At 39.2% G+C, this 27,732-nt stretch overlaps 1 protein-coding gene and 1 non-coding gene across 2 annotated transcripts in view; both read right to left on the bottom strand.

Annotated features, from left to right (window-relative positions):
* Positions 1–27,732, bottom strand: part of THSD7B (thrombospondin, type I, domain containing 7B) — a 724,891-nt gene that overhangs the window by 423,709 nt on the left and 273,450 nt on the right. The window lies entirely within an intron of this gene.
* TRNAR-CCU lies at positions 24,210–24,282 on the bottom strand. The gene has a single exon. It is a non-coding gene; the product is annotated as a tRNA-Arg (tRNA).

Genomic DNA, 27,732 nt, shown 5'->3' with positions numbered 1-27,732 from the left:
TCATTCCAATCCCAAAGAAAGGCAATGCCAAAGAATGCTCAAACTACCACACAACTGCACTCATCTCACATGCTAGTAAAGTAATGCTCAAAATTCTGCAAGCCAGGCTTCAGCAATATGTGAACTATAAACTTCCAGATATTCAAGCTGGTTTTAGAAAAGGCAGAGGAACCAGAGATCAAATTGCCAACATCCACTGGATTATCGAAAAAGCAAGAGAGTTCCAGAAAATCATCTATTTCTGCTTTATTGACTATGCTAAAGCCTTTGACTGTGGGGATAACAATAAACTGGAAAATTCTGAAAGAGATGGGAGTATCAGACCACGTGACCTGCCTCTTGAGAAACTTGTATGCAGGTCAGGAAGCAACAAATAGAACTGGACACAGAACAACGGACTGATTCCAAATAGGAAAAGGAGTACGTCAAGACTGTATATTGTCACCCTGCTTATTTAACTTATATGCAGAGTACACCATGAGAAATGCTGGGCTGGAAGAAGCACAAGTTGGAATCAAGATTGCTGGGAGATATATCAATAACCTCAGATATGCAGATGACACCACCCTTATGGCAGAAAGTGAACAAGAACTAAAGAGCCTCTTGATGAAACTCAAAGAGGACAGTGAAAAAGTTGGCTTAAAGCTCAACATTCAGAAAACTAAGATCATGTCATTCGGTTCCATCACTTCATGGCAAATAGATGGGGAAACAGTGGAAACAGTGGCTGACTTTATTTTCTGGGCTTCAAAATCACTGTGGATGGTGACTGCAGCCATGAAATTAAAAGACGCTCCTTGGAAGGAAAGTTATGACCAACCTAGATAGCATATTAAAAAGCAGAGACATTACTTTGCCAACAAAGGTCCATCTAGTCAAGGCTATGGTTTTCCCAGTAGTCATGTATGGATGTGAGAGTTGGACTATAAAGAAAGCTGAGAGCTGAAAAATTGATGCTTTTGAACTGTGGTGTTGGAAAAGACTCTTGAGAGTCCCTTGGACTACAAGGAGATCCAACCAGTCTATTCTAAAGGAGATCAGTCCTCGGTGTTCTTCAGAAAGCCTGATGTTGAAGCTGAAACTCCAATACTTTGGCCACCTGATGAGTAGAGCTGACTCATTTGAAAAGACTCTGATGCTGGGAGGGATTGGGGGCAGGAGGAGAAGGGGACGGCAGAGGATGAGATGGTTGGATGGCATCACTGACACAATGGACATGGATTTGGATGGACTCCAGGAATTGGTGATGGACAGGGAGGCCTAGTGTGCTGAGGTTCATGGGGTTGCAAAGAGTCGGACATGACTGAGCGACTGAACTGAACTGAGAGATAATTACTTAGCTTCAACAGCTCCATAAATGATGCCCTATTAACTCACATATCAAAGCCTCCCATTGTGGGATACATCTATTTGGCAGAAAGTCCTATGTAAGTTGGGTAGCAAACTGAGTCACTGAAACCAAGAAAGTAACAGCAGACAGTGTTTAAGAAATAGATGAAAGAAAGGTAATCTTTATGTGTAATAAGAGTCAAGCTGAAGAAAATCAGCAAAAACTTCCAGTTAAACATAATATACATGACTTAATAAATTTACAAATAATACGGCATACATTCTGTTCATCATCTATGAGCTCATGGCTCAAAGGAAAATATTTGAAAGAAATCTGTGAAAAAGTCATTTTCAACACAAATGGATTTTTTTTTCCCCAAAAGAATTGTGATCCACTTACAACAAGAGTTAGTGGTATCTGACTTCTGATGGCCTAGGTTAATAAGCTATACCATGACTTACTGATACCCATAAAACACGTACTGCACAAAAATAAATTGAAAGGAAGAACTCAGTCCTCAGTCGGTGAAAGAGGTCAGGTCATGCAGGACACAGATTTACATAGCTTAATCTAGCTCAGCCAACAGAAGACAAAATATTTTGGGAATACGTATATTAATGGAAACAAATCAGCCACTGGGAACCTGACCATTTAAAGAAGCATAAGCCTGGAGAGTCTATGAGCTAAAAGGATTTCTCTTTCACTAGGGCAAGGTGTTCTCTTTAACGCTGATACATTTTTCATTGTCTGCTTGGTATTTTGCTGTGCTCAAAGAATGGGAACATGATACATAGAAAAATCCCCAAGGGAATCTTACAGCGGGAAGAGATACAAAAAAAATAAAAGAAGATGAGTATCATATATCTACATTAAATGTATTTTAGAGAAAATGGAAAAAACCTGTCATTGCAAAATATATTATAAACTAGATAAAACAAAAACATAAATATTTATTCAATTGACACTTTGTGTTATTTAGACTATTTCTTTAGCATTTGTTGTTATGATATTCCTGGCTGTGATAGTGTTTTAATTGGTACAGACTCTGTTGTTTGTCTATAGTGACTCCAAGGAGGAAATGTGAAGAAAATGGAGAAAATTAGAAGCTCACTTAAGAAATTACACTCAAGACATGTGAACAAATGTCAGCAGTGATAGTAGGAACAGAAGAAGAGGGATAAAGGAAATGGGAAAGTAGTGCATTAATAATTAGTTAATATGGGTACATGTGTATGTATTTGGCTCAGTGGCGAATAGGCTCTGAATGGTGGCTCAGACTGTAAGGAATCCACCTGCAATGCAGGAGACCTGGAGTTTTGAAACTCTCTCCAGAATAAAAAGTAAGATGTCATCATTATTTAGAATTCCATGACAATAAGAGAAGATAAGCAACAAATGATCAATTTTCTAGGTATTTATTGGGCACCTAGAATGTGCTGGATACTATGTATAGGGGATACAGAGATGGATAAAACAGAATTTTAACCCACCACTAGGAGACAGATCATCTGTGCTGCATGGCTCAGAGGGTAAAGAATCCGTCTGCAAAGCATGAGACCTGGATTCCATCCCTGGGTAGAGAAGAACTCCTGGAGAAGGGAATGGCTACCCACTCCAGTATTCTTGCATGGAGAATTCTATCAGCAGAGGAGACTGGCAGGCTTCAGTCCATGCGGATGAAAGTGAAAGAGGAGAGTGAAAAAGTTGGCTTAAAGCTCAACATTCAGAAAACGAAGATCATGGCATCTGGTCCCATCACTTCACAGCAAATAGATGGGGAAACAGTGGAAACAGTGTCAGACTTTATTTTTGGGGGCTCCAAAATCACTGCAGATGTTGATTGCAGCCATGAAATTAAAAGATGCTTACTCCTTGGAAGGAAAGTTATGACCAACCTAGATAGCATATTCAAAAGCAGAGATATTACATTGCCAACAAAGGTCCGTCAAGTTAAGGCTATGGTTTCTCCAGTGGTCATGTATGGATGTGAGGGTTGGACTGTGAAGAAAGCTGAGCGCTGAAGAATTAACTGATGCTTTTGAACTGTGGTGTTGGAAAAGACTCTTGAGAGTCCCTTGGACTGCAAGGAGATCCAACCAGTCCATCCTAAAGGAGATCAGCCCTGTGTGTTCATTGGAAGGACTGATGCTGAGCTGAAACTCCAATACTTTGGCCACCTCATGTGAAGTGTTGACTCATTGGAAAAGACCCTGATGATGGGAGAGATTGGGGGCAGGAGGAGAAGGGGACAACAGAGGATGAGATGGCTGGATGGCATCACCGACTTGATGGACATGAGTTTGAGTGAACTCCCGGAGTTGGTGATGGACAGGGAGGCCTGGTGTGCTGTGATTCACAGGGTCGCAAAGAGCTGGACACAACTGAGCGACTGAACTGAACTGAACTGAAACTACTTTCACTTTCTTTTCAGGAGACAGATAAGGAAACCAACACTGACAACTCGCACTAAATGAGACTAAAAGCAGGATGGCATGGGAGAGTAAAAATCTCCTATTCTGATAGCACAGTAAAGTGTTTGACCCAAGAGAAGTGAGAAGACAAACAATCCAGGAAAATTCAGTGTGGGGCTGAGTTAGGTGTTGGAGGGGTAGCTCCAGATAAGGTGTTGAGTGAAACCAGGAGCCAGATCATGAGCAGCTCCATATGTCATGTTTTAGAAGTGAACAGAGATGTACTCAAAATGTTAGTGACGCAAGGAAATATTAATCCTAGAAAAATCATTTAGAAATATTGGGCAAATATTTGAAAATTAATGTGATAGAGTCTAAAAATAGTAATGAGGCATTGAACTAAACTGGCAGTAGTAAGAAGCCAGAGTTCATTTGAGGTAGAAGGAAGATTTGGGATAGAATCTATAAGATCTTATGCTTAATAAGATATAATTACTTAAGAAGCGAGAAGAGTCCAGAATAACTTTACAGTAACACCATCCTTTTAAAAACGGGATACTGGAATAACAAGTTCAGAGTATTGGTGTATATCAGCTAGGGATTTAAAGCTGCAATCAAGATAATTAACTCCCAACTAACCTAGGTTTTTCCAGTGGTCATGTATGGATGTGAGAGTTGGACTGTGAAGAAAGCTGAGTGCCAAAGAATTGATGCTTTTGAACTGTGGTGTTGGAGAAGACTCTTGAGAGTCCCTTGGACTGCAAGGAGATCCAACCAGTTCATTCTGAAGGAGATCAGCCCTGGGATTTCTTTGGAAGGAATGATGCTAAAGCTGAAACTCCAGTACTTTGGCCACCTCACGTGAAGAGTTCACTCATTGGAAAATACTCTGATGCTGGGAGGGATTGGGGGTAGGAGGAGAAGAGGACGACAGAGGATGAGATGGCTGGATGGCATCACTGACTCGATGGACGTGACTCTGAGTGAACTCTGGGAGTTGGTGATGGACAGGGAGGCCTGGCGTGCTGCAATTCATGGGGTCGCAAAGAGTCGGACACGACTGAGCGACTGAACTGAACTGAACTGAACTGAATTTAAGCCAAAGGGCCAGTGAAAGAGAGAAAGAGATGAGAGAGAAACAGAGAGAAAGGTAGGGAGAAAGGAAGGATATAAATCATTTTAATGATAGAAGAAAAAAATAGTGATACCATATCATAAAATGAAAACCAGTTTTTAAGTCTGACTAGCAGTTTTTAAGTCTGACTAGCAAGGAGATTCTTCTGAAATTACTACAGTTGGTTCATTCAACTTAATACTGAAAACCTAGGAGACTAAAGTCTTAATGACTGGCTGGGAAATTATGCCATCTATACCTTGGCAAAGAGGGTAGGCAATTTGATTGATAGTTCTTCCAAGACATAAGAAAATGTATTGCTCTTATTAGATTGCAGGTGGAGATACAGAGTGTTAATATAGAAATTTAACCTATAAGATGAAAAAAAGGAAGAGCAAGTGATGCTACATACGTAACAGCCAACACAGGGGTCATGACAAAGTCATGGTTTAGAGGAATTAGAGATAACTGGGTTTATGGAATTGTTGCTGAAAGTTAGGGAAATGTGAGGGTCTTTATACCCAATAAATATGGGTAGTTAGTACAAGGGAATAAATAGCCTAATAAAACATTAGAAGATAAAAACAGTTGTAGAGACCAAGTCATTTTACTGGCAACATAAAGAAGAAAAAGTACTTATTAAATGCAAACTGTGTTAATGGCAGATTAGATGATTAAAATAATACCAATACAAATTAAACTTAGCAGGTTCTAAAATATAAACATAGAATAAACAATTCTTTATGAGAAGTACAATGATATTTATATCATCTCCAAACCCAGACTTTCAAGGAAAGTTGCTCATAAGCTTGCACAGTACTCAAATTTTCAGTCTGCACAAGTGTTTCAGAATTTAATTATGAGTCTGCAGGTTTGAAATTGTCATATTACCATCCTCCTTCCAACTGTAAAGTCTGAAGTGTTCTGGATCCACAGATTCTTTAAAAAAGCACTTAGCATGACTCCAGCTTAAAATGCATTTGTAATGAATTTACCACTAAGCATGCAGTTAACCAATTATTAACAATGTGTATAAGCTATAAGAAGTATTATTTATATGGGAAACATTCTGATCAGTCCTTTAAATGAAAAGCCATTTTTAATTAGAGTTGTTTAATCATGAGGAAGTGTATGAACACTATACTTCTGGTTCTAGAAGCAGCATTTCTCAACCTTGGTATGCCAAGCACTCTTGGTGTGTCAGAGCTATGTCTGTTGTGCCTTGTGCTTCCCAGTCATGACAATCAAAATGTCTCCATGGGACTTCGCTGGTGATCCAGTGCTTAGGAATCTGCCTGCCTATGCAAGACATGGTTTCGATCCCTGGTCTGGGAAGATGCCACCTGCCAAGGAGCAACCAAGCCCATGTACCACAACTACTGAAGCCCTCGTGCCAGTGCAATGAGAACCCAGGCACTTCAACGAAGAGTAGCTCCCACTCGATGGAACTAGAAAAAGCTTGCATGCAACAATGAAGAGCCCATGTGCTGCAACAAAGACCCAGTGCAGCGAAAATTATAATAAATTAAAAAAAAAAAGTCTCAGATGTTGGCATATGTTCCAGGGGAGCAGATTCACTCATCAGAGAAAACCAGTATTCTAGAGAAAGTGAAGCAACACCTTTTGTCCACTCTGCTACAGATGAAGGACAAAATCCTCCCACTTTTTCACAAATTCATGGAAAGGCACCTACCTGACAACTATGCTTCCCTGGTGGCTCAGATGGTGAAGAGTCCGCCTGCAATGCAGGATACCTGGGTTGGGAAGATCCACTGGAGAAGGAAATGGCAACCCACTCCAGTATCCTTGCTTTTGAAGAAGGAAATGGCAACCTACTCTGGTATCCTTGCTTGAAAATTCCATGATGCAGGAGCCTGGCAGGCTTCAGTCCACGGGGTCCCAAAGAGTCAGACAGGACTGAGTGACTTCACTTCCTTTCTTTGGCAACTATGGAAGTTCAGTCCCTGATCTTGACAGGAGAAAATCAGCTTGTATGATTAGAACTTTATCATCATTTCATTATTTTTCACTAGAAATACACTTTTGAAGTAATATATGGGGATAGGCTGCCCACTTCAGTATTCTTGGCCTTCCCTTGTGGCTCAGCTGCTAAAGAATCCGCCTACAGTGCTGGAGACCTGGGTTCAATCCCAGGGTTGGGAAGATCCCCTGCAGAAGGGAAAGGCTACCTATTCCAGTATTCTGGCCTGGAGAATCCCATGGACTGTATAGTCCATGGGGTGGCAAAGAGTCGGACATGACTGAGCAACTTTCATTTTCATAAAATATGCACACTGTAGAGTAAAGCCTCTACTCTCTAGGAGGCTAAGCTCTCAGAACTATAGTTCCTTTTCCTATTACTCGATCTAAGCATAGATATAATATTTTATAATAGCAATTTTAATACCTTATAATTTCTATTTTGCATTTACTGAATAAAAACTAGACATGCATTGCATGTACCTTTATTCCTTATCCTTGGCTAAAGTTCTGAACTTTTTATTCTGGTACACAGAGTAATGATTATTGAGCAAAAATGTAATGAATAACTACTATGCACATAGTAGAGGGATATTTGGGGAGCATTAGTGATATAGAGATGAATAGCATACACACTTTGCATTTTAGGACTTGTAAAATATTGGGTTAGCCAAAATCTTTATCTGGGTTTTTCCATCAGATGTTACTGAAAAATCCAAATGAATTTTTTAGCCAACCAAAAATAAGAAGGTGGACATTCAGGGCATAATTACAAAACATAAAGTATGGGTAAGAAGGAAGCGTACACTGAGAAATTCCTACTTATAACAAAAAGAATGGAACTATTTGGAGAAGGAGCTAACATCTGAGATGGGACCAGGAGGAAGTATGGAATCTCGACAAGCGGAGGAATGGAAGTATTCCCAAGCCAAAATAAGTGCCCTGTGGTTTATGGTAATGGCTTAGGCAATGGCTAGGTGTTGGGGACTCGGAGAGACAATAGTGGGAGAAGTGAAACAGAAATTAGGAGGATATTTAGGGCATGGTAAAGGCTTTCAATTGGAAAGAAACGTGCCTGGAAACAACAAATGGGAGGAGACAGTAAATGTGGTCTAGAAAAGGTGAAAGAGACAGTGGAGGTCTTAAGAAGATGGGATTGACGGGATTTGTTGGCTGACACTATTAATGAATGGATATGCAACTCATTGAGATTGAAAACACAGGGGAAAGAAATCTAGTTTCAGAAGGTAGAAACTAGATTTACTTTTGGAAACAATGAATTTAAACCATTAGTAGACTATATGGTGATGAATGTTGAGCACATGGAAAATTCTCATCTCCAGTTAAGAGAGATACTTTCCTTAACACATAGTGATTATCTCAAGGGCTAAAATCCTGGGAGAAGCTGGGGTTACTTGGGGAGAGATTATACATAGAGATGATAAAAGCAAAGAGGAGAACTGTGAAGAAGTTAAAGTTTGAGTGAAGAAAGAGAAGTCAAGCTTAGAAAATGGAATATAAGTATTTAAGAGAAATGGAGATGTTCTAGGAGAAAATGGGACAAGCTAGACCCTTTGGGCTTTAAAAGAAGATGACTGCATTTATAATTAAAATATTACCAGCGACTACTGGAGAAGTGGTTTCTAAGGACATTGAGCCATTTTATAAAAGCTCTTTCATCTTCTTTCCTGACCCTGCATCTGTGTTCTGATATTTTTCTTTAGGGTTCAGAAGAAACAAAAAAGACTTTATTCTTTTTCACTCCTGTATTTACCTCTACATGCAGTTACATACCCTCCTAGCTCTAGAATCTTGCTCATTTTAGTATTTTACCCCCCCTCTAATGGCTTCAATTGAACTGTGGTGTTGGAGAAGACTCTTGAGAGTCCCTTGGACTGCAAGAAGATCCAACCAGTCCATCCTAAAGGAGACCAGTCCTGGGTGTTCATTGGAAGGACTGATGTTGAAGCTGAAACTCCAATACTTTGGCCACCTGATGTGAAGAGCTGATTCATTTGAAAAGATCCTGATACTGGAAAAGATTGAAGGCAGGAGGAGAAGGGGATGACAGAGGATCAGATGGTTGGATGGCATCACCAACTCAATGGACATGAGTTTGGGTAAACTCCGGGAGTTGGTGATGGACAGGGAGGCCTGGCATGCTGCTGTTCATGGAGTGGCAAAGAGTCAGACATGACTGAGTGACTGAACTGAACTGAATGGCTTCAATATATTTTCCCTACCACTTAATTCTGTCTGTTCTTCCTACTTTTGCAAAGTGGTCTTATCTCCATTCTTTGAGCCCTGAGCTATAAGACAACTTCTTTCCTTTGACAAATATTCTGTGAAGTCATTTATTCAATCTGTTTTGTCTCAATTCTTGGTTTTAAAACTGTGTTTTTTGGGGGAGTGGGGCTGTTTTTGTTGTTGTTGTTATTGTTATTGCTTTCTTGTCTGCACTATTTGGCACGTGGAATCTTAGCTCCCCAACCAGGGATCAAACCCATGCCCAGTGTGTTGGAAGCTCAGAATCTTAATCACTGGACCACCAGGGAAGTCTCTAATTTTTTCTTTTTTTATTCTATGACTATTAATATTTTGATAAGACTAGATATGAATATTCAGATATATCCCCTTAGTTGTCAAATCATTTCTTCCCTCTTTATTTACACAATTATTTCCAAAACATTTGGCAGCATCATATACATATATTCTGAAAAGTTCCATGCTGTGATATTTATGATAAAGTACCCACATTTCTCAAAAACATAAAGATGTCAGTTGCTATTTTTCGAAAAGCAGATTCTATGGACAAATGGATTTGGGAAAACTCTCCATTTATTAAAAAAAAAAGTAATAGGTCTTTTCATCACAGCCCATCTAAGAGCCTTCAGTATGTTAATTCTGAGAATTTCCAAGAGGAAGATTATTTGATCCATCACAGAACTCTTTTTTTTAATGTAACCAATGAATCTCTCCACGTATTCCTACTCATTTACTTAAATAAACCCTATTTTGCAATATGTTCATTCTCCCTGGTTTCTAAACATTCCCATCTTCCAATTTTTATAAAAGGAAAGGAAGTTAACACATCCTCAGCGACTATAAACACTGGTAAAAAGAGCAAGAAACCAAAATTATTATTTCCATTGTAGAAGGGAAATCTGAGGCACAGATGGGTTAAGTGATCTGACCAAATCCATACAAACAGTGAGTGTCATAACTGTTATTTGAATCTTTCATATTTCAAAGCAAAGGAACAGTCTCCATGACACCACACCAGACCACTTCTAGGTCTTATACCTCTACTCTTTCTCTATGCTTTCATTTAAGGAAAAAAAAAACTGGCAGCAACTACAACTTTTAAAAATACAGGCTATTTTTCTGTAGTCTGTATTTTTCACAAGAAATGACTATTCATGGTAAAGGCCATGATACAGAATCTAGATTTAATAACTAACTTAGATGCAGTTTCACCCTCTCCCAGAAATGTACTCTTTGCCAACAAGTCTGGAATTTTCTAGTTAGCAAGCATGAGGTAACTTGTCCTGTGGGCTCTCTCTACCCTTTAATGAGAAAACCTTTACCATTCCATGGCTGAGTAATGGAATATTACTCACTCACAAAAAAACTCAAAATAATGCCATTTGCAGCAACATGGATGGACCTAGAGATGATCAGACTGAATGAAGTTGTCAGACACAGAAAAACAGATACCCTACATCACTTATCCAAGGAATATTAAAAAAAATACAAAAGAACTTATTTACAAAACAGAAATAGAGTTACAGGTGTAGAAAACATAGGGGATAAGGTCAGGGAGGATAAATTGGGAGACAGGGGTCTATACAACCACACTACTATATATAAAATAGATAACTAATAAGAATCTGCTGTATAGGACAGGAAACTCCACTCAGTATTCTGCAATGGCCTCTATGGGAAACACATCTTTAAAAAAAAGTGGATATATGTATAACTGATTCACTTTACTGTACACCTGAAACTAACACAACATTGTAAATCAACCATATTGCAATATTTTTTTAAAGCACTCTCTCTCACACATACACACATACCCTTTCCCATTCTCTCTGTCCTGATGGCTCAGATGGTAGAAAATCTGCCTGGAACATGGGAAACCCTGGCTCAGTCCCTGGGTCAGGAAGATCCCCTGCAGAAGGAAATGGCAACCCATTCCAGTATTCTTGCCTGGAGAATCTCATGGACAGAGGAGCCTGGTGGGCTACATATAGTCCATGGGATCACAAAGGGTCAGACATGACTGAGCACGACTAACACAACACACACAGACATCACCAAATAAGTTGGATAACCTGAAGATAATTTTTTCTTTTCTTTTGTGCATAGCTCCCTTGACCCACTTTTCTTCCTACATAAATCTTCCATTTTGTACAACCCCTTGGAATGTCCTTCTAATTGCTGAATGGGATGCTGTCTGATTCAAGAATCATCTAAGAAAGCTAATTAGAGATTCAAATGTACTCAGCTGAGTTTTGTTTTTTAATAAATCGGTGGCAATGAGATCTGAAGTGAACTTCTGATGGCATCTGGGGGCAAGGAGAAACATAGGTGAGGCACCCTGTGATCCTTTGAGTTCACTGCCTTTCTCTCATGTCCAAGGACTACTGGTGAGTTCCTCTTGGTTGACCCTCACATTTTTGCTTCTGAATTCCAGATCTAATTGGCTTTTCAGACAGTAGTTCCCTGGGTGGAAAACCCTGGGCCTCTGCCTCTGGATTTCACACTGGGAATGGCTGATGGTTTAGTCAATAATTCTTTGCTTGTGATCCTTCCACAGATTGCATGCTGGGAACTGCTGGCAGCTACAGTGCTCCACTTATGTGGAATCACACGTCCATGATCTTCATTTTCTGAGGTCTGCTGGGTTTTCCTCAGTCCAAAATTCCACGGGAATTGGTGGTGGTTCAGTTCAGTTCAGTTCAGTCGCTCAGTCATGTCTGACTCTGTGACCCCATGAATTGCAGCACGCCAGGCTTCCCTTTCCATCACCAACTCCCATAGTTCATTCAAACTCACGTCCATCGAGTCGGTGATGCCATGCAGCCATCTCATTCTCTGTCATCCCCTTCTCCTCCTGCCCCCAATTCCTCCCAGCATCAGAGTCTTTTCCAATGAGTCAACTCTTCTCATGAGGTGGCCAAAGTACTGGAGTTTCAGCCCTAGCATCATTCCTTCCAAAGAACACCTAGGACTGATCTCCTTTAGAATGGACTGGTTGGATCTCCTTGCAGTCCAAGGGACTCTCAAGAGTCTTCTCCAACATCACAGTTTAAAAGCATCAATTCTTTGGTGCTCAGCTTTCTTCACAGTCCAACTCTCACATCCATACATGACCACTGGAAAAACCATAGCCTTGACGAAATGGACCTTTGTTGGCAAAGTAATGTCTCTGCTTTTGAATATGCTATCTAGGTTACCTTGGTGTTAAACTGGGTCCAATTTAAGAACAGGACTGTGTCTGGGATCAGACTGTCTGATTTAAGAACCAGACTGAGTCTGACATTTGCTGGACTGGGTTCAGTGGGAAGCCTCAGGTAGATATTAAGTAAAAAAAAGTTATTGATGGGAGTATCAGAAGTAACTGGAAGCTGATTAATGTGGCTCTGAGAAACCCAAAGGCCCAGCTAAAAGAAATGGTATATTTTATATCCAAAGAGTGGAGTGTGTTATTTCTGCCACAACTGCTTATTTTATGTTTAAGAACGATGGTCCTAGGAGCTGAATATATTTAATAAAATGGCAAAGTTTTACTAAAAACCACCTAGAATTAAAATGACCATTATGGGGGAGTGTTCCAAATAGATAAAATCATTTTAAAAGTTCACTTAAAAGCAAAAATTATGGGGAAAATAAAAAACAAGGATTATGCAGAAGCCTCCAAATGTTTTCAAAAATCCAAAATAGCTTCTTGAATCATTGCAAAAGGCTACTGATAAATTAGAGATTAAAGGTGCCTGAAATGAAAATATGGTAAGACTGATATATACAGAGGTCCACAACCTTTTTGGTACCATGGACTGATTTTGTGGAAGACAGTTTTTCCATGCACTCAGAGGAGGGATAGTTTTGATATAACTCAAGTGCATTATATTTATTGTGCATTTTATTTCTATTATTATTACATCAGCTTCATCTGAGATCATCAGGCATCAGATGCCAGAGGTTGGAGTCTCCTAATGACTGGCATCCTCTCTATGGCTCTGCTCAATCCCCTTTTATTTGAGTACTCTGTATTTTAAAATAGGGATACCTTGAGACTACAGGAGACCTTACTCAGACACCTTTCACTTATAGGTCAAAGGTCAATTGAAAGGCCATAATTACTTTTCTAAACTCAAGAAGGATCCTGAAAAGGTTTTGTAAATGGATTACCTCCTGAAATCCATGAATAAATAAAAAGGTGAAAAATAAAATGGGAATTCACAAGTCTGAAATTTGGTCATGACTATCAGTGCCTGCTAGAAAAAAAAATTTTTTTTTTAAGTCCTCCTCCTAAGCTAGGTGTACCAGGATGGAAAGAAACATTCCAATAATATGTGGACCAAGGATGTCAGTCCTTTTGCCAATCCTAAAAGTAAGTATCTATCTTAAAATACTTGTAGGTATCGGGACACCTGAAACAGAAATGTCCTGCAAATCTGGCTCCCAAAACTCCATGTCAGAAGAATCTTGGACACCTTCTCTGTGCCTTTGTGATAGATTTTCTACACCCATCTTCTCTAGAACTTAAGAACCATTATTTGAAATGCAAATGGTTCTCATCGAAGGGAAAACAGAAAACATTTGGAAATTTGGCTAATGAGAAGTCTCACAGATCTACAAGTCTCCTCAATAGATATTAAAAATTATAAGGTGTCTGAGTCTATGTGTCTGCCCATACGCCCATATGTATGTATGTTGTAGATAAGTGGTATTTTTCTACCCCTAGGTGTTGAAGCTGAAATTCCAATATTTTGGCCACCTGATGAGTAGACCTGACTCATTTGAAAAGACCCTATGCTGGGAAAGATTGAAGGCAGGAGGAGAAGGGGACAACAGAGGATGAGATGGTTAGATGGCATCACTGACTCAATGGACATGAGTTTGGGTAAACTCTGGGAGTTGGTGATGGACAGAGAGGCCTGGTGTACTGCAGTTCATGGGGTCGCAAACGACTGAGCAACTGAACTGAAGATAGCATATCAAAATTAATCTGTAAAGGAACTCTACGTAATTGGGTTGAAGGTCAAGCACTTTAAGGACTGACTATTCTAAAACTCTCATCAGAAATACAGAAACCAACCCAAATGATTATTTCAAGTTCATGTGATCCAAGATTATCTTTGGTAAATAAAAGCTAGTTTAACTTTGTTGGGTTACTAAAACAGACATAGCTTTGGAGCTATCAGCTTTAAATATAATACTTTTATTCTACTTGGGCTTACAATTCGTCAGGAAGAAACATAACTTGGTATGATGAAGTTTTCGTAGGTAATCTAAACCTAATTTGTGGGAGCAAATGACTCAGATAGATGCAGTGTAATTTGGATAAGAGATACAGAAAAACATTTTAGCAACAATTACATTTTACAGTATATGTACTTAAAAATAGCTTCCAAAATTCTTTTTGGTATCTTAGAGCTTTGCTAAGTTAAGTTAAATGATGAGAATTCATTGAATATATAGAGTATTTCCAAATAAGAAAAAAAAATATGGAAACATTAACAAACATAGGTTTATCTACTTTGGGTTTCTTATTACAAAGATACTAAAGATAAATTTGGTTCTATCAATAAACATGTTTAGTGTCATGTTGAGAAATTTCCATGTCTCTAGAGATTATAAAAATATTTATTATTTTGTTAATGTAACAGTCATTTAAAAGACAGCCCATGATTCTTTACTTCCTAAATTTTCACTAAAAATTAAAGTTTCTAAAGGGTTAGGAATTCAAATGTAATTGAAAATTGTAAAAACAAAAAAAAAAGGAAACCTTTCCTTATGCAAGAAAAGTAGGATGTGTTTTTGACTAAAGAAAAAGATGAGAAATAAAGATGCATTTGTGTTCAGGAAAATGAGAGTAATTTTGTCTAAACTAGAACTTCTGGGTATAAAGAATAAACCAAAAGTATATAAAAGGCTCCAAAAGTATGTATAAAAGCCTGAAGAGAGAAAGATAATTTTTCCTTGTGTAATCAGGCAGGCAAAAATTAAACTATTATAAAGGTTTATCTTTTAATTATGCTTTAATATCAGTGTACTTATATAAAACTAAAACTTAATTTTTTTCAATTGCTAAATAGATAACTATTGTTTCATATTGATCTGTGATCCCATTTAGTCAAGTGTTCAAATCTTTTGATATCTTTGATGTGTGTGCTACATGTATGCTAAGTCGCTTCAATCATGTCTGACTCCTTGTGACCCTGTGGACTATAGCCCACCAGACTCCTCTGTCTGTTGGATTCTCCATGCCAAGAATACTGGAATGGGTTGCCATGGCCTCCTCCACGCGATCTTCCCAACGCTGGGATGGAACCTGTATCTCTTATGTCTCCAACATTGCCAGATGGGTTCTTTACCACTAGTGTCATCCGGGAAGCCCAGATGTCTTTGACAAACTTCCCCAAATCAAATTCTTAAAATAAAGTCTTTATGACCTGGAAGCAACCATGGGATTTTTCCAGAGAACCCCTGGAACATTCCAAACTATTTGTCAAGCTAATTAGACTTACTTGATATTCAATATGTTAAATCACATGGGAAACACAGTCAAATAAGAAGTTGTGACATTGTGTCTATTTAGGAATACATGAAATTATGTGGAATTCCTAGAAGTGTGATATGTCCTGACATAAACTGTTGCCTGTCATCAAAATTGATGCTAACACTAAGAGGAATAAATGAACCTGAGAACTGTGTGTGTGTGGGGGGGGTGCCCTTACTAACTTTCATATTAAAGCAGCAGCAACAGAATCTGTAATGATTGTGGCAGAGGTGGATAAAGTTCATTCTGCTTCTGCAAAAAATGACCTCTCATTACCAAACTTTTGCCATCCTGATGTCCTTGTAACATGGCAACCATCTGCTCTTGAATCAGAGAAATTAAGATGAGTTAAATGATAACCATAATGAGACAAACAGTTCAAACTATGGGAAACCCAAGACAACCACTTAGTTAGTTCTTTCTGACCATCTGGTAAACCCCATTTCTGGGTCTTTGCATTCCTTCACCTATCATAGTACATTTAAGCAAAACTGTTTTCATCCTTAGAGGTCTCAAATATCCTCCCTGGGGACCCTTTGAACATCTACAGCAGAAATTTGTTCAACTGTCACTTAGCGTAAGTTTTCAGTGTGTTCTTATTGTATGTATGCATGTTCTCTAAATGGGTTGAAGCCATCCCCTGTCACAAGGCTGGTGCCCTCACAATGGCAAAGAAAGCATTACAAAATGTGTTTTTCAATTGGTATACAACTTCCACTATCTCCAATGATCGAGGTACCACTTCATTGGGCAAATCTTATCAGCCTTAATGAAAACCTGGCAAACTTCTGGGAATTATCGCCACCCAGTCACCCTCAATCACCAGGCAAGATGGAGAGAACTAATGGAAAAACTGAATTCAAGCAGAACAAGTAGTAGTTACATGAAACCACTAAACCAAGGAGGATGCTCTAATGTTTCATTTTTCCAGATTTAAGGAGACCTTTTCTCCTAAGCTATTTATGACTTACATGAACCTGGTAAATTATGCTTTACAATGATGAAACACTGATGTTTTCTTCCTACCTGATCCTTCCAAAACTCAGAAATTTTCAGCAAGTATTATCTTCATGACAATATATCTGTCTACATAAGTTTAGTAAGAATCTGTTCTCCTTGTAATAGGGCACAATTAGAAAGACTATATATATCCCCATCACTTTGACTGCAATGTCATCTTTGAGAGAGTTGTGAATAGACCTACATATGACCATAGAGCTTTAAGCAACTGCTTAGAAAAGTCAGCCTGGCTTATAAGGTTTCAGCAAAGCTGTCTTAAAAGATAATTTTTATGATCAATCATTATTATTGCTTCACTTATATCAATGACTAGGCAGCAACATGGAAACTTGCATTACCATATGTAAAATAGATAGCTGCTGGGAATTTGCTAAAAGACTCAGGGAACTCAAACCAGGGCTCTGTAACAACCTAGAGGGGTGAGATAGGAGGAAGACAGGAGGGAGGCTCAAGAGGAAGGGGATACCTATGGATATGTATACCTATGGCTGATTCATGTTGGATGTTTGGCAAAAACCCACATAATTCTGTAAAACAATTATCCTTCAATTAAAAATAAGTAATAATAAAAAATAAGCAGGCTAAGTTATATACAAGCACATGAGTTTCATTGTGATTATATTTGGTAAAAAAAAATGGAAGTAATTGTAGACAGAAAAACTATGTTTCCAACTTTGCAAATATTAGATTCTAGTCCTGTTAATTATCTTTGGGGATTTTTTTTTTTTAAACTTGATTTTACTTTATTTTTAAACTTTACATAATTGTATTAGTTTTGCCAAATATCAAAATGAATCCGCCACAGGTATACATGTGTTCCCCATCCTGAAGCCTCCTCCCTCCTCCCTCCCCATACCATCCCTCTGGGTCGTCCCAGTGCACTAGCCCCAATTGTTAGATACCTGTGAACTGGGATCTTGAACTGTTTTAGCTTCCTCAAATATCTGGCTACAACTCACCAAACTAATGTTTCCAAATTTCTCCCACCCTTCTGATCTGGAAGGGAGCTTAAAGACAGCCCTAAAGCCCCACTGTAAAGGACCTCACTATGAACTCCTGACCACTGACATTGCTGCAAAACTAGAAATGTACTGACACACATCTCACAGTTCAGGAGGACTCCACCTGATACCTGCTGCTGCTGCTAAGTCGCTTCAGTCATGTCCCACCCTGTGCGACCCCATAGACGGCAGCCCACCAGGCTCCTCTATCCCTGGGATTCTCCAGGCAAGAACACTGGAGTGGGTTGCCATTTCCTTCTCCAATGCATGAAAGTGAAAAGTGAAAGTGAAGTCGCTCAGTTGTGTTCGACTCTTTATGACCCCATGGACTGCCACCTACCAGGCTCCTCCATCCATGGGATTTTCCAGGCAAGAGTACTGGAGTGGGGTGCCATTGCCTTCTCCTGGTCTTATGCAAATGCTGGAGAGCACTGACTAAAGAAAGGGAAGTAGCTGACATCAACGTAGGTAGACTGCTTTGGTTCAAGATGCCAGATCAACACTTCCTCCTTTAGCTAAACATGAAAAACAACTTTTTTTTTTTCTTCACATTTTCATTGGCCTGGGAAGATAATGCTATCATTTCCGTAAGGCATTGTACAGGGGTGTGAGGGAGCAACCCCTAGAATTTAGGATGACTCTATTGCAGGCTAGGACACTGTCTTCCAATGTGTGCTAAAAATCTGACTGACTCCTGACTTGAATGGGTAAACACAACAGTCCTTGTGAATGAAGCCATTCATTATACTTCCAAACAGGAATGAACTGCACCGGTAAGTCTTGTGTTTGTGATAGTAATCATTCTCCTTATTCTCCTTAGACCTATCAATGCCTAGATGGCTGGCTCCCATCTTAGGCTACCTAACTATGCTCCTAAGGGCTCAAGGAAGGACCCACCAGGAGGCATTCAAGATTCAGGAACTGATTCCTCTGGCAGGACTCCACTTCCCTGGTTAAGAGTTAATAACAAATGAGATTATGATCAGGAACATTTCCTTAACTCTTAGAGACACTGCAGATTCCATTACGAAGATATTAGCTTCCTCCAAGAAAACTATTGGACTCTCAGACCAAGCTTGTTTTTGATAATAGGATAGCTCTTGATCATTCTTGGGCTGAGCAAGGAGGTACCTGTGCTGTGTTGTACTTGCCATACCTGGATTGACACTTCCGGGGAAGCTGAAACTCAAGTATGTAAGATCAATGAGTGAGCCACTTAGCTTAAAAGGGTAAATCTGTCAAAGGGTTTCTTTGACTGGTTTGGGTCTTGGAGACCAGGGCTCTGAAATGCACTGCAAACACTGGAAATTATCCCGTTTATAAGACTAATAATATCCCTGGTGCACTGTATCCTCTCATGAGTTTCAAACACATGTTCACATCCACTGACCAGCAGGAACACACTCTCCCTAAGACCAAAACATCAGAGAAGAAGCAATGAGAATAACCAACTTAAAAACTGTGAATCTGAATTTCACCAAAAACATCATGATCATGACCTATGATTACCATATCAAAGGTCAACAAAGCAGTAGCTGAGATAATGCTAAGGCCTTAAATTTTTATCATCTTGCTCAGTTAGGCTGAAAATCTGATCAAAAGCGGGTAATTATTAAAGAGAAAAACAAAGGGCCAAAATGGCATTACTTGTGCTAAAGCCCATGATGGCAAATCTAGATTTAATACCTAACACAATTGAACTTTTGACCTTTTCCAGAAAAATACCAGTCTAGAATTGTCTGGTCTATACCAATGAGGTAATCTGCCACATAAGGCCTCTGTAACCCCAGAGGAAGAACAAATCTGCATGATACAACTCTAGCATCCCTTCTCCACCACAAAATGGAAGTCCTGGACTCAAAGTCCTTTCTTTTCTTTTGTTAATAGCTCCCTTGCCTCATCTTTCTTCCTATATGAATCTTCCAATTTGTACAACTCCTTGGAGCACCCTGCCAGTTGCTAGATGGGCTGCTGCCTGAGTCATGAATCACCTAATAAAGACAATTACATCTTCAAATTTACTAGGTTGAATTTTTTTTAATAATACTCAAATATTGTGTATCTCTCTCCTCTCTCTCTCTCTCCTTCCCATTTTTATGATTGTATTTATGTCATTTATATCAAATTTTTGTGATGATACTGTTTTCATTGGACATTTTAAAACCATTGAATCTTTTACAAGTCCTCATTATCCTTTACTCTGTATATAAATGAAGCTTCCCTGGTGGCTCAGATGGTAAAGAATCTGCCTGCAATGTGGGAGACCTGGGTTCAATACCTGGATTGGGAAGATCCCCTGGAGGAGAACATGGCAACCCACTCTAGTACTCTTGCCTGGAGAATTCCCATGGATAGAGGAGCCTGATGGTCTACAGTCCACAAGGTTGCAAAGAGTTGGACACAACTGAGTGACTAAGCACAGTACAACACTGTGTATAATTGTAGCTACACATTCTTATTTTTCCATAAAATTCCTTTTATGTATATTCCCTCTGATCCATTCCCAAAGTTACTACTGTGGTATAGGCTTTCAAAACCGTTTGTGTTGTAATTACAAAGCCTTGGTTGACCCCAACCCAGCCTTCTTGCTTTGAGTTTCTCCTTTCAGGATCTTTTTATGAGGTTGATCATCCTTAAACCTACTGAGTTTAATTGACTATAATAGATTTTTAATTATCATTCTTCACAGCTTCACAGATGGCTCAGTGGTTAAAAGAATCCATCTGCAATGCAGGAGACACAAGAGACGTGGGTTCAATCCCTGGGTCGGGAAGATCCTCTGGAGGAGAAAATGGCAACCCACTGCAGTATTCTTACCTAAAGAAAATCCCATAGACAGATGAGCCTGGCAGCTGCAGTCCATAGGGTCACACAGAGTCAGACAGGACTGAAGCAACTGAGCACACACACAGGCATGCATCTGGGTTAAAAGACTGCTTTGTGTCACCACGTGAATCCTTCAAAACGTGATTGGCCTAAAAAAAGCACTTGTTCTATAACTTTTGAGACTATATTCAGTCCTTGGTGTATGAGAGGCTTTGGTTCCGGAGCTCCACTTAGATATCAAAATCCACTAATGCTCAAGTTCCTTATATAAAATGATCCTCTGTATCCACTGATCAAACCAATACCTAATCTGTGGATTCAAGCAGTCACAAATGAAGACTTGATCCACAGTTGGTTGAATCCTTGGATATGAAACCCATGAATATGGAGAGCTACCTTTATGCTTATTGAAAAGTATCTGCACATAAGTGGAGCCATGCATTTCAAACCCTTCTTATTCAAGAGTCAACTGTATTCAAATCCAGAGCAGAGGTTTGTCTGAGTTTTGTTGCTCTTCTATTAGTTTTTAGAGCCTTTTATGTAAGTGAGGGCTCATTCTCCTCTTGCTGCTGCTAGAGGAATGCTGAGGTTTCTGTTTCCTTTAGAAATGCAAATAAAAATGTAAACTTAACCTCCTTCTGATACAACCCCAAAATAGCTTCTGGGCTAAATAGAAATGAATACCTTGACCTTAGTAACCTGAGAGTTTAGGGAGGCCTGGAGGTTCATATCTATTTGAATTCTGGTCCTGAACAAGAGAAGCATAATCCTATTACATTTACACAGCTTGCAGTAGACTTTGAAATTCATATTAACATTCCTGAAGGGAAGATAGTTTTGTAACTAAGAGCCATGCAAGTCATAAGAGAAAATTATTGCTCCTGGTTTAGTGAATAACTATATTTCTCAAAGGAAAAAAAAAAAAACATCCCTTCCCACCCTCCACTCCTCATTCCCTCAGGAAAAAATATTTGCTGGTGATATGGGTGGGGTGGAGGTGGACAGAGGAGTTACTTTGTGCTTTGCATGATACCTTATTATGTTAAAAATAGAGAGGCAGGCATGAGACAACATCTCTGAATTTTAGTTCACATTACGTTAACTAAAGCATCATGCCCACGCCTTAGGTCACTCACCTCCTTTAATATTTATTTCTAATTTATTGCCAATTTTTGAAAAAAATGTGCATATTTTACCTGCAGGAACCATGAAAGCCACATAGCTAATCCTACCCTAAAACATGCAAAGAAATGAAAAATAACCACTCAGAATCATTATTCACTTATTAAAATGCAATCTTTGCTACAAGTCCCACATTTTACTCTCTAAACCAATGCCTACGGTATTATAAAATCTGTTCTTTTGTTAAAATCCAAGATATTTTCACTTAGAGAGCTGCCCTACATTGTCAATTTAATTTCTACACTCTAACCTGATTTTTTTATTTACATACTTTAACAAATTATATTTAAAAGAGATTTTTAAAGTTTCTTAGAATCTTTATAATAAATTGTTTCCGTATCAGGTGATGATTAGTAAGACAAATTAACAAAGAACGTCATGTCCTCCAACTGGTTATTCTGATGTTGAAATCAGAACCGAAGTTACAAATTCCTCTAAGAATGATCTTGGACACAAAGAATCCTGGGGTTGGATAATTTATTGTCTATGAGATGAACTCACAGTTACCAAAAAATGAAAATATGAAAGTTTTTGAAAATAGTGTTTCTCATTGTCTAGACTGGAAACCCTAGATGATATGGGGTCACAAGTGGTATCAAGTACTCCCTTCTTGAAATAGACAGGAAAGATATCACCAAATATCTTTAATCATTTAAGAAACAGTTACATCTGTGGACCGAGTTCTGGAGGTAGCTAGAGTTACTTCTGACTCTCTCCTGGAAATGCCCACAGTTCATAGCTAATGTAGCTCATTTCCATTCAAGTTTTGAAGCTAAATGGAAGAAGTTATCTTCCCACTCTCCCTCCTTCACCAAACACAAAAATAGAGATGACAGTGACAATATTTGTTTTTGACTATTGTTCAGTTATAAATTCTGTATATTTGTTTTCCTCTCTGAATCTACTGAAACAATTTCTTGCTGTGATCTATTGTAGATGAATATGACAAAAAATAAATTTGTGCAACTTATATGACTAAAGGACTATGACTGCCTTCACCTGGAGATTAAAAAGTCCAATCATTCAGAGATATTCTCTTAAACTCTTAAAATGAAAGGGTATTAGCAAACTTAATCCTCATGTGTATCTGTGTGCATATATGTGTGTGCACTCAGTCATGTCAGACTCTGTGACTCCATGGACTATAGAAAGGCTCTTCTGTCCAATGGGATTCTCCAGATAAGAATATGGGAATGGGCTGCCATTTCCTTCTCCAGGGTATCTTCCCAACCCAGCGATGGGATCCTTGTCTCCTGCGTCTCCTGAGTCTCCTGAATTGGCAGGCTTGTTCTTTACCACAGAGCCACTAGGGAAGCCCTAAAATCATTCTACCTATTTCTAACTCTCTGACTTTTAAAAATAAAAGTAACCCAGAACTTATACTGAAAGTGGATTACTTTGCCCAAGTTTTTTTTTTTTTTTTTTTCTGGAAGAGCATCTTTAAAAAAAGTAAAAATCTATATTTAAATTGGAGGATAATTATAATATTGTGATGGGTTTTGCCACACATCAACATGAATTGGCCATAGGCATACATATGTACCCGCCCTCCTTAACCCTCCTCCCACCTCCCTCCACACCCCATCCCTCCAGGTTTTCATAGAGCACAGGCTTTGGGTGCCCTGCATTATACATCAAAACTTTTAAAGAGAACCCTTGATTAAAAGTACAGATTGCCAGCTATAAAATAAGTCAGGGGGTTGTAATGTACACATAGGAAATACGGGCTATAATGTAACAACTTTGTATGGTGATGGATGATAACTGATCTTTTTGCTAAGATCATTTCACAATGAACAGTGAATAAAATGAATGAATAAAAATATCAAAACACTATGTTGTACACAAGACTAATATAATATTGTATGTTTATTATAACTCAATTAAAAAAATAATGAGATCCTCTGAACAAAAAGAAAACATACAGGTTCCATCAAAACTATTGTGGAAGAAGTCTATGCCTTTCATGGTGATAAAAACCAATTTAAGGAAGAACAAAAAGATTTGATAGAAGATTAGAGATCGGCCTCCCTTGGTCCCTGTAAACATTGTTCAGTGAGAACAAACCAAAAGAGAATGCAGGGACTTCATGGAAGTCAAGAATATCTAAGGCATCACAATTTTGATCTCCAGTGCTTACTCTGTATTCATTATAGTGTCATAGATGTCAAGTCTCTCTTCTATGATAGAGTATACCCAAAGACTTCTGAATGAGAGGAAAGCACTATCCTAAAGAAAAATACTGCTAAGTCCATTAAACTAGCTTTAAAGTAGTCACTGTGAACAGCAAAACAAGAATCAGACCACAGTGTCCACAGACAAACTCACTCCCCTTCTAACATGCCCACATTCTCGTTCTTATTTTAGTACTGATATTCTACCCTATGAAGGGTAGACACATCAAAGTATGCTGGAGTATTTAGGTTTCTTCCTCTTATACTTTCATTTTCCACAGAAGCTGAGCTATCGTTCCTTCTCTTTTACACAATTATTTTTATATTTATTTATTTATTTGGCTCTGTGGGATCTTTAGTTCATGACATTTGGGATCTAGTTCCTTGACTGGGGATTGAACCCAGGCCCCCTGCATTAGGAGAGCAAAGTCTTAGCCACTGGACCATCAGGGAAGTCCCTATCATCTCTTCTTAATTCAGATCAAGCACAAGAAGCTGTGTAGAGAGAATACCCAGTCTTTCCTTGAAGGATGACAAAGTTAGGACAAAGGAATCTGAATGCCCATTTCCTTGAAGACTGTATAGATATTAAGTGACAGCTGTAATTCTATTTGCCCTTCTATATTTTGTTTTCCTGTTTTTGAGTAAAAAGGTATTCTTATTGCAAATCAGTTAATCAGCAATATGAACACAGTGAGATAAAACAAGGAGCACTTCTGTTTGGGATGGCATAATTGCTTAGAAATCATAAAAATCCTTCTTCATGGAAAACAAACAAACAAACAAAATTAGGTAAAATATATCTGTTCTAAAAAGATCACAGGGTTGGCCCAGAAGAAAGGAACCAATAATGCACAAGCAAAGTAAAAGCTCAGGATGCAAGGTACACAAGAGAGACAAACTTTATCATCAGGGTTTCTACAAAATCTTGGAGACTTTAGTTTCCCTTTCATGACTTTAAGGCCTGTTATGGAGAATTTCATAAAATACTTCATGCCAGAAATGATGACTCGCCCTCAGCGTAAGGATAGACTGGAAAGAGACATGCCAAGTAACACATTTTGCCATGGCCACTTGTATGTCTACAATTTAATCCGAGATGGTAAGGGGACCAAACTCTCTTGTGAGAATTTATAATCTCAAGCTGGCCTTTCCAGGACTTTAGGGTCTGAATTCATGCTCCTTCTGTGATTCAAAAAATCCTCAAAGCAAAATGTAAATAGTAAGTGCTTGCAGATTGCTGGGCTTCCATGGGACAGAAAGGTGTAAAAGCCACCTGACCAGCATGTTACAGCAGCAGAGGAAGGGGCTGAGCATCTCCTAATTCCTTACTTTGATCCTCCTGACTTCACGCAGCCCCTTGGCTCCTTCCCCCTCTGACTGTAGTCCTAAATCCACAACCTCTCTGGTTCTACATCTGCAGAAAAAACCTCCAGGCTCCTACATGAATCAGAAAAGATGGGAGCCTGACTGCAGGGTGAGGGGCAGGGTGAGGCGAGTGCACACAGCTGGCTCTTTAGTCAGACTCTCAAAAGCTCCTGATTTTGTTCGCACCCCCAACACATACACATGCGTGCGTGCACACACACACACACACGCCCACACACAGCCTTGCACTTCCTTCTACACTTCCTTCTGTAGAAGGTGGTGCTTTTTTGGAGTTGTCCAGGCCAGAGGACCTTGTTTCTCTTCAACCCTCCATCCCCATACACACTTAGGTATAACCCTGCTCTGCAAATTACTGGGTTGGCCAAAATGTTTGTTCAGATTTTTCCATGTTACCCCATATTTTACTTGTATCTCCATCCACTTTCCACATCCTATGACTGAGGTTATAGACGACTCCTAAATTTGCTTGAAGGTGAGCTTATTGTGCTTCTTGTTCTTTGGTAACAATTTTATAAAAGGAATCTCACTGAAGTTTACATTTTTATTACTCTTTCACGTTTTTATTGCTGGTTATAAAGTAATTTTAGAGAAAAGAATAGAGTAGAAATACCTTTGATCCACTATCTTAAAACTGGAGATCCATCCTACTAATTTAGAAGTGCAAATTTCCAAACAAGCCAATACTAGGAATTCTCTGATGTTGGGGTCTAACTTGGGGAAAACTCAGAAAGAATGCTGAGCCTGAAGAATTGATGCTTTTGAACTGTGGTGTTGGAGAAGACCCTTAAGAGTTCCTTGGACAGCAAGGAGATCAAACCAGTCAATCCTAAAGGAATTCAACCCTGAATATTCATTGGAAGGACTGACTGATGCTGAAACTGAAGCTCCAATAATTTGGTCATCTGATGTGAAGAGTCGACTCACTGGAAAAGACCCTGATTCTGGGAGAGATTGAGGGCAGAAGGAGAAGGAGTCAACAGAAGATGAGATGGTTGGATGGGTATCATCAAATCAATGGAAATAAGTTTGAGCAAACTCCAGCAGATAGTGAAGGACAGGGAAGCCTGGCAGGCTGTAGTCCATGGGGTCACAAAGAGTTAGACACAACTTAGTGAGTGAACAACAACAGGTATCTACCTTGTCTACTTTGAAGGACTATCTGGGCTCCAGCTAGAATCCACTGAAAACACTTCTAAGATAGATACAATAATTTGCCACTATAGGGTAACTTTCTACATAATTTAAGAGCATCCTCTCTGCAGAATTCACTAAGTGATTTTGCAATGGAAACAAACCATAATTATCTCTAGTATCACAGAGCATCAAAGTCTAGGTCACCATATAGCTACACAGGGTCCTGCACAAAGGTACCATTTTATTTGTGGCTGTACAGCATGGCATAAGGGATCTTAGTTCCCCAACTAGGGAGCAAACCCGCACTTCCTGTGTTGGAGGCACAGAGTGTTAACCACTGGACGGTCACAGAAGTCCCAAAGATACCATTTTTAAAATACTTCATTTATGTAGATTTTGCTGATCTAAATATTTAATAACAACTCTGCAGCAGAAAGTTAAGTACAAACCTTGGAATAACAAGATTATATTATTATAACAATTTTCTGACATACAGAAACAAAATGTTATTAGGAAGTGGTTCCTTCCTGTAATTCATAGCCACTGTATAGCTTCTGAAAATTCCTAAATCTAACTACCTTGCACATCAAATTTACATGTGCAAGTGTTCTGACAAGGACATCATTTCCAAGGTATAACTATTAGGGACTGAATTCTAACCCAAACTCAGTCACTTTTCCTTCAACAAGATATCACACTGGCCCATTACACTGGTGACTTTATACTGATTGGACATAATGAGTAAGAAGAAACAACACTAGACTCACTGGCAGGACGTTTTCATGTCAGAGAGTTAGAAATAAATTTGAGAAAGTACATGTGACCCCCATGGACTGTAGCTGCCAGGATCCTCTGTCCTCTTGCCTCTCCTCCTGTCCCCTTGCCTCTCCAGGCAAGAATACTGGAATGGGTTGCCATGCCCTCCTCCAGGGGATCTTTCTGACCCAGGGACTGAAGCCAGGTATCCTGCAGGCAGATTCTTTACCATCTGAGCTACCAGAGAAGCCCTGAGAAAGTTCAGGGGCTTTCAACTCCAGTGAAAGGTCTGAAGGTCCAGCCATGTGAAGCATGCTGAACCCCTTCTAAGGGAAAGATACCTCATTATATATGGCCCCGTCTACAACTGAAATAGAGATACAACATCTAGCATATTGTGTCTCTTCAGATTTTGGAGGCAACACAGCCCTCATTTGGGTGTGTTACTCCAGCCTATTTGCCAAGGGATCTGACAAGCTGCTAGTTTTAAGTGGGGCCTAGGAAAGAAAAACAGACAGACAGGCTCTGTAACAGGTTCAGGCTGCTGGGAAAGCTGCTCTGCTACTTGGGCCACAGGATCAGCAGATTCAGTGGTGCCTGAATCTGAAGTGTCAGTGGCAGGGG

The sequence above is a fragment of the Bison bison genome, unplaced genomic scaffold, assembly GCF_000754665.1.
Source record: "Bison bison bison isolate TAMUID 2011002044 unplaced genomic scaffold, Bison_UMD1.0 scf7180017864330, whole genome shotgun sequence".
Classification (NCBI taxonomy): domain Eukaryota; kingdom Metazoa; phylum Chordata; class Mammalia; order Artiodactyla; family Bovidae; genus Bison; species Bison bison.
Note: the sequence above shows the minus strand (reverse complement) of the source record. Positions and strands in the feature narration are given on the sequence as shown.